The sequence below is a fragment of the Struthio camelus genome, chromosome 5 (assembly GCF_040807025.1).
Source record: "Struthio camelus isolate bStrCam1 chromosome 5, bStrCam1.hap1, whole genome shotgun sequence".
Taxonomy (NCBI): Eukaryota; Metazoa; Chordata; class Aves; order Struthioniformes; family Struthionidae; genus Struthio; species Struthio camelus.
In genome coordinates, this window is record NC_090946.1 from 72,483,078 (window position 1) to 72,495,618 (window position 12,541).

At 42.5% G+C, this 12,541-nt stretch overlaps 1 protein-coding gene across 5 annotated transcripts in view; it reads left to right on the forward strand.

Moving 5' to 3' along the window:
• The first annotated feature begins 9,482 nt into the window (after window positions 1-9,482).
• Window positions 9,483-12,541, forward strand: part of KLC1 (kinesin light chain 1) — a 46,825-nt gene continuing 43,766 nt past the window's right edge. For 2 of the 5 annotated variants that reach the window (XM_068947201.1, XM_068947204.1), the window contains exon 1: window positions 9,495-9,838. The gene's annotated coding sequence lies outside the window, so the exon portion shown is untranslated. Of the gene's footprint in view, window positions 9,839-12,541 lie in introns of all 5 variants that reach the window. The other 3 variants (XM_068947200.1, XM_068947202.1, XM_068947203.1) reach the window with 3 other exon arrangements.

Consider the following 12,541-nt stretch of genomic DNA (forward strand, 5'->3'; position numbering starts at 1 on the left):
AACGAGAGTACTATTGTTCATCAGCCTGTTCTGTGAGTCATGAGAGTTTTCAAACATACGGTCATGGTGTACTTTGTGGCCCTTCAGCACGTAATAACAAGTGTAGCTCTGTGTAGGCAGTCCATTTCACTTTCATGGCTAATTTATCTCTCTCATTTGTTTCCAGCTTTCTCCTAGGGTTTATTGAGGCATGTTGCTGTTTACAGTTACATTACTTTCAATACCTAGGTTTTGATAAACTATTTAAAACTGTGTTCTTTCTCTCTCTATATATATATCCCTCAAACATTTGCAATGTATTTCAGCTTTCATTTAAACGTAAGTATTTGAAATAGTAAGGCATCATTTTATGGTAGAATACACCAGAAATTCAAAATCTAAAATACTGCATCTGGCATGTTCCAGCAATTCCCCAGAACTTACCCAGGGCACTGTTTTTAACTGATGTGATTGAGTGAAATGATCTATGTAACCCAAATTCCTCAAGCACTCCAGGTGTTTTAGGGGATGCTGGTGTTTTAGGGGACCCTGGTGGCACAGACCTCTTCCTTGAAAGAAATTATTACAGCCGTACTTTCTGTGGAGTGTACCAATGCCTAGTGGACAACCAAAGTCAAAGGTCAGTTTTGCTAACAAAGGTCAACATTGCGATCCTTAATATTTTATTATCCCCTGAAGCCAAATTATAGCCTCAGAATATCTATAAAGACCTACATGCTGATGAGGTAACTGCCTTTTCTGTAGCCAGTTTCTACATAAATTACAACTTACCTAAATTGGTAAATTGGTCTAGCCTTTTTGGCTCAAGGAAAACTTTCAGGACATGGCCTGATGCAGCATCTGTCAAACTTGGCAAATGAGTATCATCCCCTCACTGGCTCTTTTATACTGGTCTCTAAAATGCCTATACACAGATGTATGAGAAATTCCTCTCTTCAGAGGCAGAAATAAACAGCTACAAGGCTGATTTCTAAGGCCTCCTTTCCTATGTTCTGATGTAAGGGGTATACTAAGAATGGACGAGTTAGGTTACACGTGGACCTTGTGGAGGTACTGGGCAGAGTTACAGCATGTGGAAGCCAGGTCTCTGGGGTTGTCTAAATCATGCAGGGAGCATGGAATAGTGTAGGACTGGGAAGGCGCAAGGATTTAAAAGCATTTTCTTCCCCTTTTCTGGAATATCAGATCCTGTGCTAGAACTTATAGAGATTGCCCACAGTTTGAGTTATTCAAGAATATTTGTTCTCAGGTAACTGCAATAGGCAAGCCCTTAGAAACAAAATACACAATCCATCCTGTAAAAGCCATGAATTATGCAATCATCTCACCAGTGTTTTAAGACTTAATGGCAGTCATGCACATATCCTGATTTCTTCTGTATCATTGTGAAGATACAGGAGAGAAGAGCGTGCACAAAACTTGTCTAGATGGGGCAGCAAATTCATGGGAGAGCTTCCTCCTCCCAGAAGCCTGACTATCTTTTCTTTCTCTGTGAGTATTCTCTCTTCCATGTAGGAAGATGCTAAGAGAGGGAAATGTGTTATCATGAGGTTTGGATGATCTTTTATGGAGCATTCTGAGGCCGTACTGCACACTACAATGCGTGAATCTTGTGTTCCTAAGCCTCATAGTTTTGTATGCCATAAAAAAGCTCAAAGTGTTACCAGCTGTTCCTCACAAGTTGTCCAAAAGCTGTCTATCGACATTGATTTCAGACACCTTTAGGTTCCCAAGGCCTAGCCGCTCCCAGATAGACATACTCTATGAAGCCAGCATGCCCTTCTGTTCAAGAAAGGAGCCAAAATCCTTCTCTAAGAGGAGTCGATAGCCTCAGAACTGAGAGAGTCATGAAATTCTGATCAGAGTCTCTAATTCTTTTTAGCTTCTGCATCTGAGACCTGTCATATCCTCAAATTGAGGCTGTTCTGCAGCCTGTAAATGTACTTTTTCATGTCAATTTTCACTGAGCTCTGCTGACTGTTTCACTCTACGTGCCCGAAAGTACAATGTGAACACTGGTCATGATGAGGCTTCAAGAAAGATAGTAGTGAAAATGGAAAACTTGAATAGGAGAAAGAGAAGGGAAGCAATGTGGGAAGGGAGGACAGAGAGAGGGACATGGAAATTTCAGAAAAGTAGAAGTACAAGAAAGGGGAAAAATACACTCTGTAGAGTGGAACCTGGCTTACCGTTGTCTCCAAAAACATCACAATGGCATAAGACTTTCCGTCCTCGCTTAAAACAGGAAGTAGGGAGAATCAGGAACTGCTACTAGGAAAACAAGAAAAAACTTTATTTACAATGCTTAAAGTAGTTGAGTTAGACTTTGTGAAGGAAGTTAAAGTGCCCAGTAAAAGATTACTTGACAGCACACAAGAAAAGGGGGAAGTGCTATGTTCTAACACTGAAGCAGAGGTTGAAGAAAACTAAAAATCCTTACTTCCTTCAGTTTTCCACAGAGATGATGATATAGATTGACCTGCAACTTTCAGCTGTTCCTGAACAGTTCAAATGCAGCTCTCATAATCTGGCTACATTGTATGGCTGGCAGTGGAGCTGTGGCCCAGGAGGATGCTGGATAACCCAAATTCTTGTTGTCAAAGGAGACAACACAGCAGGAGCAGCTGAGATTGCCTTGGAAGGCAGCTGAATGTTCAGCCCAATGCTACTCCACAGTGAAGTAGTGAGAGCTCCTGGAAGCTGCTGCCATCTCCTGCCCATGACTTTCTCTAAGAGTTCTGAAAGATGTGCCTGTTGGGACATGGCCACAGGAAGATTTTGGTCTGTAGCTTACAAAGTGAAGAAGGTCAGCCACCAAAGAACATAAGAATAGCTGCACTGAGTCAGACCGAAGATTCGTCACCCATATGTCTTTGGCAGTGACCAAAAGTAGAGGCCTACAGAAAAGAATGAGAATAGGCAACCCTATAGTGATACTTCTCTAAAGTACTTTCTCATCCTCTAGTGATTTGATTTTCAGCATAAGGAGTTCCTGAGCCAGAGGACATGTCTTTGAACTTAAGAGCCTTCAATGCATTTCTCCTGTGAACCGGCAAGAAAATGTTACAGTAAAGTAGATAAAAATATAGAAGTAGGAATTGCGACATCTGGAATAGAAGCAACATTCACAGAACTTAATCTCCTCAGCTCTGGCTAAGGATGAATGTCCATCCCAAAATATAGAGACAGATATAAGAGATTGTAAATACAGTAGCAAAGAGATCAGAAATCAGGAGTGATTTTGTGTGCCTTGAGAACAGTAAATACAGTGTGTGGATGGAGAGGAGTTTGGGAAGTAGTGTTCTAGGCAACTGCAGGATGATTAGCTAAATTTAAGGATTTTAGGAGGCTTCAGAGCATGTTTGGAAGGAAACCATTAAGAACACGGAAAGAACTGGAAAATGAGACAGTCGGCAACATAAGCTCACCAATGGTCACTCATGCCAGAGTAAACACATAATTCTCTCTGATAAAGTAACTCATTGTTTTAGACAAAGAAATACAGTTGATCTAATCCAAGGCTACTCAGATAGGAGACTAATTCAGATCTGGACCAAGAATAAATGTTGTCCAGAACTTAGAAAGGAAGAACAAAAGCTATCTTCCAGGATGATCTCTTCACACTACAAACTTGCTGTGAGAGGAGGGAGGCATGAAGGAGGGAGAATTCATACCCAAACCCTTGGGAATAAGGTAGTTTCTCCTGATCCTGCCCCTGCTCTTTTTCTCAGGAGACAGGATGAGGAACAAAATACCTAGCACATGCAGTGCTGTCTCCTATTGATTCTTAGAGTGACTCTGCCCTTCTCAGCCCCATGCAAGGTGTACCATCCATTTAGCCACAGCCATATACACAGAACATTTTTTCTGTAGAGGTATAATGGGCCATTGGCACAGACGCCAAAGAAACAGTTGTCAGCAGAAACATTTCCTTTTCTGAAGGGACAAACTGTATTACCACGAATTCCCCAATGCAGTGCAACTCAGTACTTACTTGGCTTGAATACCCTCTCAACCGAGGCAAACTCCAATAATGGAAGGTGGATGTCAAATGATCCTCCATAAGAACTGAGAAATTCTGTCTTCTCGCTCTGGGAGAGTGAAACTTCTGGGCAGAAAGGGCAAGAATCCTTAGTGTTTTTCAGTAGAGTGTGGTGATTTCATAAAAAAAGACCAAACGAGGGGGTTATCTGCAATGCCGTCTGTACTTAGTTCCCTCTTGTCAGTATGTGCAAATTTCTACTTAGACAAGGTCTCATACAGGCATCTTCTGGGATTAGCATTGTTTGTGATTAGCATATGCATGAGCTTTAATAAAAAGCAGCTTCTGGAAAGTCACATCTTCCTTCTTTTACAAATGTATTAAGGAATCTCAGTGAGAATCAAGTGAATAAATCTTCCATATCTCTGTGAGGAGGCATCAGTTACCCTCATGCTGAGACAAGTTTATGTCTCAGTCTGCGCCTCTGTCTGGTGTCAGTAGGGAAAAGGAATACCATTCTTACACTTTCAGAAATTAGCTTCTGAAAAAAAGAAAAATCTTATACTGGTCAATGAAATTACCCAAGTTTTACACTGCTGTGTAACTAAAATTAAAATCTAGCGTGGCATTTTTGAAAGACTAGGGGAAAGCAATTTTTGTAGTGAAACTCAGGAGAATTTCATCAGAACTGGCACCTAATATAAAGCCACCTTCCTCATGCAGAAATCCCTACAATTGCTACCAGTATTATCAAATAAGAGCCTTACCTGATCTTATTGCATGTAATCTGGCAGCCAAACCTGATGAGTTAGCAAACCTCCATAGAAGAATGCTGACAAGCCGTATAGGTAACAAACACCTGGTGTTCAGAGGAAGAGAAAGGAAGGGGAGAACATATGTAGTAATAATGCAGGCACTTAGAACTACTGTATCATACACTGAATGTTCTTACTCTAGTAGTGGCTAAGATTAACACGGTATTGCACCAATAGGGTGTTAACGTTGATTTCATCTAAAGGCTTTAATACAGTGTCTGCAATGGTTCAGTGACGGAGTAAGTGGAAAAGGGAGAGTACAGAGAAGGAACGGAGGAGAGTACACAGTGGTATGTTTCCGGATGTATAAGCACTAAAAGTCATACAGAATGAATGTGGAGAAGAGATCCTTTCCAAGATAGGAAGGTGTTGGTGGTTAATATAGTAAAAGTGGTACTGACTACAGACCATGGAAGCAGACAAGGAAGAAAGTTTCTTCATCTTTGAATGAAATGAAAGGTATGGCAGAAGCAAAAAAAGAACAGAAATTGCTAGTGGGGTGAAATAAGTATGAACAGGTGTGAGCGGTCCCTCAGAGGTGGGAACCTACTCCTTGGATGCAGGGAGTGAAGATACAAGTCAAGGGGTTTGTAGAGGAGAGCTTCTGACGATAACTAAACTGTTAGACGTTCTACCGTTTGAAGTATCTTGGGAAATACTGACAGTGTCTGTAAATTCATATAGCACAGAATATTATGGGTTGTCCAACGGCACAATTCTCAGGAAATCCTTGATCATTTAATACTTTGCACATCATAGAGGAAACGAGGATATAGAAACGTAGCTGTGTTGCTGAAATTGTCTACTATTTTTCTTTATGTTCATACAGTAATATTGACATGCAAGTTGTCTAACAGTTTCTAGCATTCATCTGGTTACTTTAACTGAATTAGTTGAGGATTTTTAGTCTGTTTTTTATGATAGAAATGTTTTAGAGCTAACTGAAAGGCTTTCCAAAACATTCCAGTGTCCTTTGAACTTTAATAATGCTGCTATGTAATAGCTATGAAATGAAGGGAATTTGGGGTAGCAAAATGTTAATGTCCACAGCAAGCATCCTGCTCTGCTTAAAAGAGTAACAGAAATTAACTAATGAAATGACCTTGTGAACTTTAATTACATTGCATGATCTTCTTGTTATTTAACAATAGGGCAGGGGAAATAGAAGAGAGGGTAGAAAAGGGCAGGGAGAAGCACACTACCTTTCATTTCTTGCAGCTTTTTAGACATCCTTGTGGCTAAGGAAAATTAACTTGCATGTAAATGAAGCATATTGTCTTGGGGAGTAGGATCGTGAGCAGTGTTTATTTTACTTAGTACTTTAATGCTATGTCCAACAGTGGGTTCCCTATGGTAAGTTCAGGCACCTGGAGTATAATAATGAATCATGTCAAAATACAGTCCTTTTACTCCAAAGTGCTCGAGCTCCATAATAACAAGGTAGTTCTGCGTGCATTAATTGCACATAAGCACAAAGGAGTTAGACTAAAACTGTGTGGAACCACGTACTTGACGCTTTTGACTCTTAAACAGTGATTTTTGTTTGCTGTTTTCCGTATGGGAAATTCTTTTATGAAATATGAATTCTTTGTAAAGAATATAAATTAGCTTATGCAACTGTCAAGTGATCATGATGAAAAACCAGACAGGTTCCTGAATCTGGCCTTTCGGTATTTATTGTTGCCAGGATGCTTTTACATAGCATTTTAGCAGTGGTTGAATTTATTCCAATTTAGTGCTTTATGGCAGCCCATATTTATAAAATGAAATCATGGATTTTATAGACGGTAGGATTAGATTTAAAAAAAAAAAAACTTTTGTCTCCTTCTTCTAGGAGGGAAGATGCTCTAAATCTAAAATTATTTTTTTGAATGACAATGGTAAAATAAAACATCGCATGCTTCCTAAATGAAGTGAACATGAATTTCTTTGTAGAAGCTTCCTCTGACTGGATGTCAGTCAAACTGAACTTGGGAGTTTGCTGTGTGTATTTCTCACATTGTTACGTTACCTCAAAACGTAAGAGTTTTGTGTTGTATTAGCTTTACTGCTTGCTTTTTTCCTCCCACTGTGAATTACAAACCTTCTTTTGGGAGAGGAGAGAAATGGGTATATTGAGGGAAAAAGAATCTGGCAGTGTAAATAACATGTTTTGGGGTTTTAATATCCACTGAGATGTCTGCAGAAAACCACAGTGACTTTGTGGCAGATAAAGACTATTCTAGAGACAGCAAGTCTAGATCACTTCATCCTAAAAGCAGGGCAAATAGGATAACTAACTCCTTAAGAGAAGATGCAAATGTGGGGCAATATTACAGTTTTACTGCTGGAAGAACTTAGATAATTCTTACGTAGATTGGACAGGAAAAACAAGATCCAACTGAAGAGAAACTCTTATGGTACTTGCAGTCAGGCAGAAGCTTGAGGAAGAAGCAGGCTGACGAAGTCTCTTTTGCCTCTGCTCTTCTACTGCGTGCCATAAACAGAGGGGAGTAATACCACGCTTTAGTTCCATTGAACTGATCAACCTTCCTGCACCGGGGAGCTTATAGCGTGTGCTACTTATGCAAGAAATTGCAAGCATACTTCATTAGCCTGCATATTATGAATCAGGGTCATCGCTGGAGTAGTTGCTTTGTTCAGAGATGCTCAGAGATCCCTGGGGTAAGCAACTAATTACAGAAAATCTTGTAAAGTATATGTGTGATAGGAAGAAAGTAATGAATATTGTTTATTTAAAAGATAGGCGTGGTTCCTTTGAATCAGTTCTCTTGCATAATTATGTAATTAGGACGTTCTATTTTTAATTAAATCTCTTGCATATTCATGAAAACGCTGAACTTGTGGACCCACAGGCATGATTCTTATTTTTAAAATGTAGTTTGTATAAAGGAATGCCTTTCAATTCCTTTTTTTTCCCCTTTTCACATTACTGTCCAAACACCTATTTCACAGTATTATACATAGTTAGGCTGGCCTATCCCCTGACTTTCCTGTCCAAGCTGCCCTGTGATGATAAACCACACAAAATTATCAGAGGAATGTTATTTTAAATGGAGATGAGAAACACAAAAAGCTGCTGCTCTGAAGTACATGTATCACAACTGTTTTTGCTAGAAAGCTCGATCTCTGTAAGATGTGAATCAGCAGTATTCTGGAAGTATACTTCAGTTCCCTCAGCTTTTCAGATCCAACAGTAATTCTCTGTCCTTGCAGTCTGTAGACAATCCACTTCCCCCCAAACTTTATGTTGTTCCTCATAGGCTTCTGTGAACTGTCTTTTCCTGTTCTACTTCTTTGACGACAGCATTAGCTTTGATTCCTTTTCCGTCTTCCTGCTTCTTCTTAGTCTTGCTTTCTCACCTCATTCTTGTTCTCACATCTGCCATCTTCTAGATGTGTTCAGTGTTACATGTGAAGGCAAATAACACGTAAGCAGAGCTTTCCTTTTATATTGTAAGGTATACCACTTAGATGACACATTTTGATTTAGCACTATACCTCCGCATGGTTCCATAAGTTAATGATTCATACCTGTATCTCCTGTAGGAGTTACATGTATGGTGCTCAGGCAGGCAATACGCCCCATAATAGTCTGTCTAGACTCTAATAACTCTTTCATAAAGTTGGGCTGTCACTGTTCCCTGATGATTCCTAATGTACATTTTACTGTTGTGTCATATCTTTAATCCCAAACCCCGGCTCCTTCCATCTTCCTTCATTTCTGGGATGGACTTCTACTGAACAGAATATAAAGCAATATGGAGAAAATCTTGTGACCAGTCTCTCCTCTTTTGAGAGAATGGGAGTGAAATGAGACACTGCAAGGAAATGCAGTTCTTGGTGTCACTAAAAGTTATGATGAAACTCTTGTTTTTCCTTTTATGAATAAACCTATAGAACAATAGGGATCTTTTATTATGTTCAATGCGCACCTAAGACAAGGGTGTGGAAACGTATTAGCAGCCCGTGAATCCTGGGAGGGGACCCAGCCTCCATAGCATTTGTACTTCAGCCTCGGCTGTCCTTTGTGTGACCTGTACATCGACTGCAAGCTGCCTGCGTGCTGCAGCTCCTTTAATGCGCCTTTGTTCCAGAGGTGCTTGAGAAGGGACCACGGGCTTTTTATGTCCTATTGTCAGCCTTATAGCAAAACAAAATTCCAGAACGTCTTTCCAGGGCATACAAAACCATAAACATGGGAAATACCCGCACCCTACCTAGGGACAACACCAAGGCTGGGTCACCTGAGCGTGCGCTTAGCAAACGTCGGGTTTTGCTCGTGACAGCAGCACCTTTCACGCACACGCGCCCTTCCCCCCCGTCCGGCGAGGGGGCACGGCCTAGGCCCGTCTGCCCCGACACGGCCTCGCACCTGAGCCCTTGAAGGCCTTGGCTCAGCATCTTCCCTGCGCGGCGCCGGGCAGGGAGGGGCGCCGGGCGCGGCTGCCCAAGGCGGCCGGGGCCGGGGCGGCCGTTGGACTCGCACTCGCCTCGCGGGCGGCCGTTACCCGCCGCGCGCGGGGGGGGGGGCGGGGGGGCGGATGACATCATAGACCGTGTCGGGGGGAGGTTCTAGAAAGAAGGGCGCGCGGGGGACTGTGGGAGAAGGAGTGGGGGCGCCGCCATGTTGCGCGGGGCGGGGCGACGGGCTGCGGAGGCGGCGGGGCGGGCAGAGGGGCGGCGGGGGCGGCGGCGGCGGGGGCTGCCTGCAGCTGTCAGCGCCCGCGCCTCGGAGGCAGGGCCCCGCGCCGACCTCCGCGGCCGTCGGGTCGGGCCGGGCCGGGCCTGTCAGTGCCTCTCAGGCCTTCGGAGCGGCCGCGGTGCCGACCCGCTTCCTTCGCTTCTCTCTCTCGTTCTCTCTCTTTTCTCCCGCCCCCCCCCCCAAAAAAAAAAAAAAAACACCCTTTTCCTTCCTCCCTTCCGCCCGCCCATCGCTGACATCCTCCTCCGGCCGCCTCTTCTCCGCCCCCGCGGGCTGCGCGGCCCCCGCCGCCTCTGCGAGCGCTGCGCACATCGCCCGAGCCTGCAGCACCGAGCGGTGAGTGAGGGGCGCGCCAGCCTCTGACAGCGAGCGGCGGGGCGGGGGGCAGCCGGGGGCTTCGGGGCTTTTTATCTGCGCCTTCCTGTCTGCCGTTAGGCAGAAACAACAAAAGGTTGGGCTGGCCGGCTGGTCGCCTGCAGCTCCGGCTGACAGCCGGCCCGTTTCGTGTGCGGTGGGTTGGGTTTTTTGGGTAGGTGGGTGGGGGGGAGGCGAAGGGGAGGATGTTTCCCCGTGTTTTATCTAAAGCTCTGTTAGTTGTAATCACCCGTGGGGAGCGCAGCGCTGGGGGGGAGGAGGAGGCGCCCCCACCCCCACGGCAGGGATGTGATCGGCTTCGCTTTGTCCCCTTGCTGGCGTCGGTCCGCGCTGCAGCCCGGGCCGGGCGCCGCCCAGGGAGGGGACCGCGGGCAGGGCGGGGCGGCGGGAGGGGGCGCCGCTTCGCCCGGCTTCCCGGCTGGCGGGCCAGCGGCCGCGCGCCGGTTTTACTTTATTGTGCCTAGTAAGCTAGTCGTTGCTAATTCTGAAATGGTGAAAGAGGAGTTCGGGAAGACAGCTTGGGTTTCGCAGTGACCAGATTTATAACGTTATAGGGCACCAACCCATGCTACGGTCTCAGACGATTCTCAGACTTTGATCTTGACCCAGGAGATATCTACAGTTCCAAAATAATGAAGGAAAACGTAGATTATGAATGCTTAATTTTAGCGAAATAACATTAATACATTACTGACTTTATTGATGTCTATCGTTTGCCTAGACGTTAATTAGAAAGACTTCTAAAAATCTTTCTCTTTTTGGCTTTTTGTTTTTAATATTGTTAGATAACAAAACGTCTGATCTGTAAATCTGCACAGCAGTTGTGTACAGTCACAAGAAAGGACTTCTTGATTCTTTAATGAATGCTTTGTTCTAAGGGTATTGGAGTATGTTTTAATGATCAAAGCAGCATCACCTAAATTAATGCTGCTAACTGGCTTTTTGAAGGCTAAGTCAATTATGATGCTTTTTTTTTTTTTTTCTTGTTAATCATTTCCTACAGTGTTTATTACTTAAATGTAACAATGGTAGTCAAATACTGAATATGGAACCAGAATACAGAATCAGAAAGTAAGGCCAACTAGCAAAAAGTGAAAGGTTGTTTTCATGGCTTACTTTGAACAGCAAAAATGTGAGCAAATGTCGCTCCTGATATTATTTTATATCACAGTTAAACATAAAATTGTATTAAATGAGAACTTATTTTAAAATATAATTTCGGAGTTCTTGCTGTTGGCCGAAGGCACAGTAACAATTACCCTAGGAAGTAATTGTCTCTTTCTCTTCCCCTTTTGTATTTGCACTGCACTTAAATAGGAAACTTATGCTCAGAGGGTGTGCATTGGAAAGCTAAAAAGGAACCTTCAAGATTTAGATGGTTAAGCATTTTAACTGAACAGATCTTTTTAAATTCAGCATTGAATTTTGATTTCTTTTGGAAAATAGCTTTATTTTAATTGATTATGAATTCCAAAGCTTCACTGAAACATAGTAGAGGATAATATAACCCTCGGATTATAGCTATAATTGAAAGTAACACATTCAGCATTTACTGGCAGCAGTGAGAAAACTGATCCATTTGGTGATTCTAAGCAAAAGGCCTTGTATTTTGTAAGCCAATTAAACAATTTTTTTTTTTTTTCGGTGAGCACATGGTTTAATAACGCATTTCTATGAAATCATTAAAAATGTGGAAATCTCTAGCTGTTCTCTTTGGATATGCTTTTTGTATTATGCAGAACCATGTGAGGAAATGCAGAGAATAGATATTGTCAGTTCTCAGAGTCACACAAGAATGCAGTATCACTTCTGCATCATGTTGCAGTTAAAGTTTGGCAACCTTTCTCCTTCCAAAGGATGATGATTGGGCTAAACAAATCCATTAATGAGAAATTTGAACAGCAGTTGGGTTTAAATTCCATTCATTTTATCATAAAAGTGCCATCGTATGTAATTAAAAAAGAGAATGAAAGAGTTATGTCTACCTCCCTAAAACTGTCTTGAAATTGTCTCATTTACTGTTCATCACGTTACTGTGAGATGGTAAAAGTGGCCTAATAATGGAAAATGATTTAAAAAAAAAAAAAGTAAGTCTTTTTTGGCAAAAGAGGAATTGCACACTAAACTGCAAATGGAGTTTGCAGGAGTCCAGAATAGGATCTACTGAATGCTTTCTGACATAAAAGAATCGAGAATAACGCTCAAGAATGCTGTATGTGATATAAGAGCAGTTGCTGCTTGCCCTGCTTATGAGGAACTTTCTTTGATGATACCGGAAAACCCTCACTTGTGTGCTATTTTTATGCCCTACACCTCTCTCTCTCTCTATATGTCTTTGTACGTGTATCTGTATACATATACACACATATTTATGTCTGTTATTTCGCTGGGAGTGTAGGGAAGTACTGTATCTCCATATTGAGTTCTGAGTCCATTTAATGCAGCTTCTGTTTCTCTTGAGACTTGTGGACTTGTGCAGTTACTCTTCCATCTCTTCCTCTGCTTGGCTTCTGTGGCAGACAAATGCAACTGAGTTTATTGTAGGGTTAACAGCATATCTGCAGATGCATAGTTTATGATTGTTTTAAAACTTAATTCGCTGTACAAATAATTACAAAAATAGTATTTCTTTAAGAGGAGTGGAAAGCAAGCAAGTTCAGGCAA